We start from the raw sequence: 6,000 nt of genomic DNA, 5'->3' as shown, positions 1-6,000 counted from the left end.
TGCCTTCCAAATCCGTCATCGACGATGTGTCGCCCATCTCTCCTATCACCGGAGTCCTCATCGTCAACAGACATTGCCGGGATCTCCATAGACGGTGTACGAGAGACGCGGATCTCGGGGAGGAAGGCGGCAGCGGTGGCCTTCATTGACGCCAGGATCTCACGCTGATTCAGATCTCCATCAGACCATTTCTGTAAGGTAATACGCTGAGTCAAAGTCGTTTTTGCGGACGTCGTCGTTGATTTTAATCCCTAGACGAGTCCGCGCCGCAGTGTATCTCCTAGTCGTCAAGGCCATCATCTTCGGCTACAAGGGGGAGTCCCGAAGTGGCAACTCGCGCCCTCGCACGCGCAGCTTCTCCGCTGCCCACCAAGCTGGCTCCTGGTCGACTACTAGCTAGGAACTAGGAAGCCCCGGGACAGCTGTGTGCGGGACGTCTCAGCGGTGGACGACGGGCGCCTGGGCGCGGCACATGATCTGCTCAATCGGCCTGGTATGTATGTTTCCTAATGCCCTTTCTTTTCTCCTAATGCCCTTTCCTAATGCACATAATCTCACGCTTAGAATTCTTGTTGAAGCTTGAATTCGGTTCAGAAGTAATTGCTCGTGCAGTGGAAGGCACTTCAAATGTCTGTATTTGCTCGGTTGTGAAAATTCAGAAATTCATTTGCTGTTTATACTTGTAGGACTGGTATTCTGTATCCAAGAATGTGGCTGAACCTGCATCATTCTAATATGTAGAGAAGAATTTCTGAAGCGCAGAATGACAGGAACGTGGATACAAACTATAGAGAGATCACAAACCACCGCCCCATTCATCACCCGAACATTATCAAGTTCATTCATAGAGGTGAGTGGTCGGGGATAATGAGCAATGACTTTAAATCGTTTACTTATTTTATTTTGTGTCATTTTTCTATTGCTTATGGTTTCATGCTACCTATTATCGAAAGAAATTCTGAGTAATAAAGCGCCCATTATCGAAGAAATGCTGCCCAAAATATGACTTAATTGATTTTTCTTAGGAAATTCCTAGGAAATATGCAGGAAATTACTCTTAAATTAGCTAATGCCATTTCCAGATATGGTGAAGCAGTAAATTACTCTTAAATTAGCTGGGCATCAAGCAGTTTACAGTCATATTATGATTTCTAGTTCGTTCAGTGCTTTTTATGTGCTAATATTACTAGTTGTAATACTGGCTATCAAAAATCTAGCATTTATACTTTGGTTGCAATCTGCAAGTGTATTGTGTTTGCTGCTTGTATACTCAACTAAATTACTATTTGTTAATATTTAAACTAGAATCAGTACTAACTATATGAGTTTGGTACCATGAGCATGTTGGCATCAATCTAATTAAATGCTCCTAATTGGTGTTGTTACTTTTGTGCATCTTATTCAATAATATAAATCCGATGGCTTTTATTTATTGAACGTGTGTATTTATTATTCTCCATTGTCATGCACATGAACTTGTCATTGTCGAGATTATTCCAAGAAAAGCATGGTTCATCCTTCTAGTTTATGATATGTTTACCTTTTTAATATGACTTCAAAGTTCTAGTTGTGTATTTTTGTTGTTCTGACAGGAGATATTATATTGACATGAAGGATTGATGGTTTGATGGAAATTTTCAAGAGGTAGAAAGGGTCACTGTTATAGACCAATTATCAAATGAACTACGTGGGCTTGACGATTTTGTGGTAGATGAAGAGAATATTCGTTAGTGGGTGATACTGATGTATATGTACTTTATCGGCTACGCAAGAAAGATTTATACTAAGATTGAAAACATATTTTTGTAAATTTTCGTTGTGATATTGGTTTAATGCACTTCGTTTCTTTTACTTCAATGTGCAATTTTGCACCAAGAGTATTGGTGTTTATTTATTGTAATAATGCATATGTATCCTACACTCTTTTATATTCGTCACAAAATTCTTAATATATTTTATTTCTGGATGTGTTGTTCTTCAATATTTTCATATTTTAAACGCGTAATGGTTTTATTAAATAAATGTATATTTCATTAATTTATTACCTAAATGTGTGTTTAATAATAATAGAAATGCATTAATTATGTTTGATATAATGTTACTTGATATGTTACTATCGGTACAAAAACATGTTACAATTAATATTCTATGTTATGAGAATATGTTACCACCTGTGTTACTCTAGCTACAAAAATGTGTTACCAGCGCATCTGGTAACACATAATATTCGTGTTACTACAACAAAATTTGTAACACTATTTTTAACATATAGTAACAATAATTCGTGTGACTCGGGAAGCCACTTAGTAACACGGTCTAATGGAACACATCTCAAAATCTGTTACTATATGGCCTAGTAACACTGTTTTGGACCTGTAGTAACACAAGACAGTGTTACCAAAGCTCTGTCCTGTTGTAGTGGTAGTACCATCTGGCATCCTGACCGGTGGTATCCGATGGTCCATGTTAACCACATCCAGCACCTCCATCTGCAAGTCAGCAAGAGGAAATTAGAGTTAGAATAAAACTAAGAATTCCCCAGCTAATTTAGAGCTGCTGATGGAAGAACGTACTAAAATATTGCACGTACAATTCAACGTTTCTATGTGCTCGCAAAGTCATTTCACAAAATAGCTGATATTCTTTGTGTCATGTATAAAAAAGTAAAATTCAGTGCATAAAAATAGCTCTTATTAAGACATTTGTTTCTCTTTTTTACACAGGACACAAAAATGCAATTTTTCCATGAAAATTGACGTTGGCACCTAAAATTTCATTTTTTTTAAAAAAAAATAGCTCTTACAAATCACGACATAAAGGGTTCATTACAATATCTATTAGCCAGATCCACCACGAATGATGGAGCAGCACCAATAATAATAAGCATACGTACACAGTGGCGAATCCAGCCCATTTTTTTAGGGTGGGGCAGACCTTACTTGGGCTGGGCTTTTTTATTTTTTTCCTTTATTTTCTACATAAGACATATGGGCTGGGTCAAATCTTAGGGTGGGGCTAGCCCCACCCTTCCACACTGTTGGCTCCGCCACTGTACGTACACTAGACTCATTTCTTCTCAGCCCAGCAAGTTTGTGAGCAACCTGGGTGGCTGATACCTAAAATGTCAACATGTATGTGCGATAGTTTTGTTTCATTTTAAAAAAATGTTTTTTCAAGTAGCACGAGTTTATATATCTAGAATCAAGTGTATTTCAGCAGTTTGTCTCGACTGCTTGCTTTGGCGGAGGCATGTGACTAGCTGGCTGTCTCGTTTCTCATTAAAAAAAGCTGGCCCGCCGGGGCGTCGTGTAAAAAAACTGGCTCGTATGGTATCACGTACTTCATCCGTTCTAAAATATAAGCTTTTTAGAAAGCTTCTAAAACAGGCTTATACTTTGGTATGGAGGCAATAGCATAAATGGCAAGACTCACATATTTTTCCCTTTCAAAGAAGCAGTTTATTTGGTATCAGTTCACAAAATGTTTGTTCTAACTTGGATGTCTTGCTGAATTGACTACCTAAACTGTAAATACTCAAAATCATTACACTGTTAATAATCTGAGCATGAGGATCATGCTTACATGGTTACTTGGTTGCCGCGGTCATCTCCAGAGCTCTTGATCTAATAAAAAAGGGCTCGGACACAAAACAACTAATTTTACTTTATCCAACAGGTTTTGAGCATGAACCCAAAAAATTCAATATATGTGAGGAACAAAATAATAGTGTGTGCAAAACAACCATAAAAATAACCTAACTTTCCGTATGTATGAATCATTTTCAAAAAAAATCTTATGGAGCATATTGCATATACTCAGAGCATCTCCAGCCGCGTCCCCCAAAGCGTCCCCCAAACCGCGCCGGATTGAGCGTTTGGGGACGTGTTTTGTTCGTGCCGCCTTTGGGGGATGTCGCTCCCCAGCCGCGTCCCCCAAACGCCGCCCCCAAACATTTAAAATAATTTAAATAGATAGAATAAAACTCTTTACTAATATTCAAATCGGTTCAACATAAACAAAATACATATAAAACTTCGAAAAAACATAATTAAATTACATATAAATTATTTTAAACTACTACTTTTTCGATGATGGCCCCGCCTCGTCGTCGTCACGGTGGCGCTTCCTGCTCGTCACCTCTTCCGAAGAGGCGGTGTCGGCCGACGCGTCGGAGTCCTCCTCGTTGTCGCCGGTGCTCGCCGGCTGCGCCTTGGCCTTGGCCTTGGCCTTGGCGGTATTGGCCTTCGCGTCCGCCTCCGCCTTCGCAGGGGCCACCGCCGCCTCCTCTGACCCTTCTTCCTCCGCGTCCTCCTCCACGCCCATCCATTCCTCCGCGCTGTCAAGTGGCGGGAGGGAATCGTCGTCGCTGATGGGCGTCGGAGCTTTCTCCCACCAATAGCGCCATCCAGCAGGCTTTCCCTCGCCGGAGGTATCGGACGGGAGCTCGGAGATGTAGCTCATCATCGCTGGAGGTGTCGGATGCGGCCGATGAAGATCCAAAAGCGCCGACGTACGGATCTTATTGAGCGCGGATGAACGGCGGCGCAGAAGTCGAAAAGACCAGCGGTTGCTCTTCCGAGGAGTCCCGACTCCATTCCGGCGGTTGCCGCGTCGTCGACGCGGTTGCCAATGCGACGGTTCCGCTTCCCGGAAACTGCACCGTCGCTACGTAGGCGGCGGCTGAGCTTCCGAGCCGCTGACGCGTCGGGCCCGCGTCGGTTCGCCTCACTTTTCGTTGTGTCCGACGTGCCCGGAGCGTCCCCTGTGGGACGGGGACGGGCTCGGAGGGCCGGACAACGTATCGGGGCGCGCCGGACAAAAATGGGCTTTGGGGGACGCGGCTGGAACGCATTTTTTGTCCGGCGCGCCCTAAATCCCTTTGGGGGACGCGGCTGGAGATGCTCTCAAATTTCCCATTGCAGGGCCAATAAAAATACATATTTAAATGTTGTGCATACTTATATAATTTCTCAAATTGAATGCTTAATTTATAAATCTTGATAAGTTTGGTTGATTTGATCTAGTTAAAGTGAGGAGTGTGATCCACTTCAACTCTTTGAACTAAGTTGCACATTATAACACATAGATCAAACGAAGAATTAAATGTCACATGTGAATTTTCATGCATATCTATTGCAAGCAATACTATTTTCCGAAGCATTGTGCAAGCAGCTTTATGCAGGTTGCATACCAATCAACATGAAAAAAATGGATCCATTTGATGAAGTTTGGATTAATTACGCTATTTCAAGAGAAAATGAATTCTAGCTGGTTCTTGAACACGGAAACATGTAACACATATGTAGCCATAGGGAAAAAATAAGCAACACCAAAGGCTCAAGAACGAATTCATATATATTTTGTATAATCTAGATTTTTATATTTACTATATTGATAACGAACCTTTATATTGAGATACACCTAAATCACACACTCTAACTATCATCTTTATAGTCAGATCACTAATATAGGAAAATTTATCTATTAAAAAAAGATGCAATGTGTCAAAAATAAAGCAACAAACATAACTTCTCAGCTTGAAATATAATATGATTTAATTTTAGTGCATGTGCAATTTGCTACTTCTAACTTAAAACTACATAATACAACTATGTGTGTTAATTTAATTTCATTGTTATGTGGTTGATTTTGTCAATACAATAGAAAATTATACTAGTTAAGAATTTAAGATCATGTATACAAAGAGACTAAGATAAATTGAAGTACAAAATTTTAGTATAAATAGGTGATAGACAATTGTTTTATCGCGCAACTAGAAAACAAATGTACCCAACTATGTAATTCCGTGTATACTATGTACATACAGGGAGATATAATAACATATATGTTGAGTTAAAGTCACTTAAAAAGCAACAACCTGGAACAAACTCCAAGAAGTTGCAGCTTGCTCACGGAAACAACAAAGGAATCATCATTCCTCGATAGCGAGCAACATCGATCGCATCGAATCAATGGTTCAACAGGCAGGAGGCATTGTGC

At 40.5% G+C, this 6,000-nt stretch overlaps 1 long non-coding RNA gene across 2 annotated transcripts; it reads left to right on the top strand.

Moving 5' to 3' along the window:
* Nucleotides 1-1,856, top strand: LOC124651312. Of its 2 annotated transcripts, XR_006987353.1 has the most exons (4): nt 1-198; nt 273-493; nt 687-850; nt 1,593-1,856. It is a non-coding gene; the product is annotated as an uncharacterized LOC124651312 (long non-coding RNA). The 2 variants fall into 2 exon arrangements; XR_006987352.1 differs by having other exon boundaries at nt 1-493.
* The last annotated feature ends 4,144 nt before the right edge of the window (nt 1,857-6,000 follow it).

This window comes from Lolium rigidum, chromosome 5 (assembly GCF_022539505.1).
Source record: "Lolium rigidum isolate FL_2022 chromosome 5, APGP_CSIRO_Lrig_0.1, whole genome shotgun sequence".
Classification (NCBI taxonomy): Eukaryota; Viridiplantae; Streptophyta; class Magnoliopsida; order Poales; family Poaceae; genus Lolium; species Lolium rigidum.
This window is presented reverse-complemented; position numbering and strand designations above follow the sequence as displayed.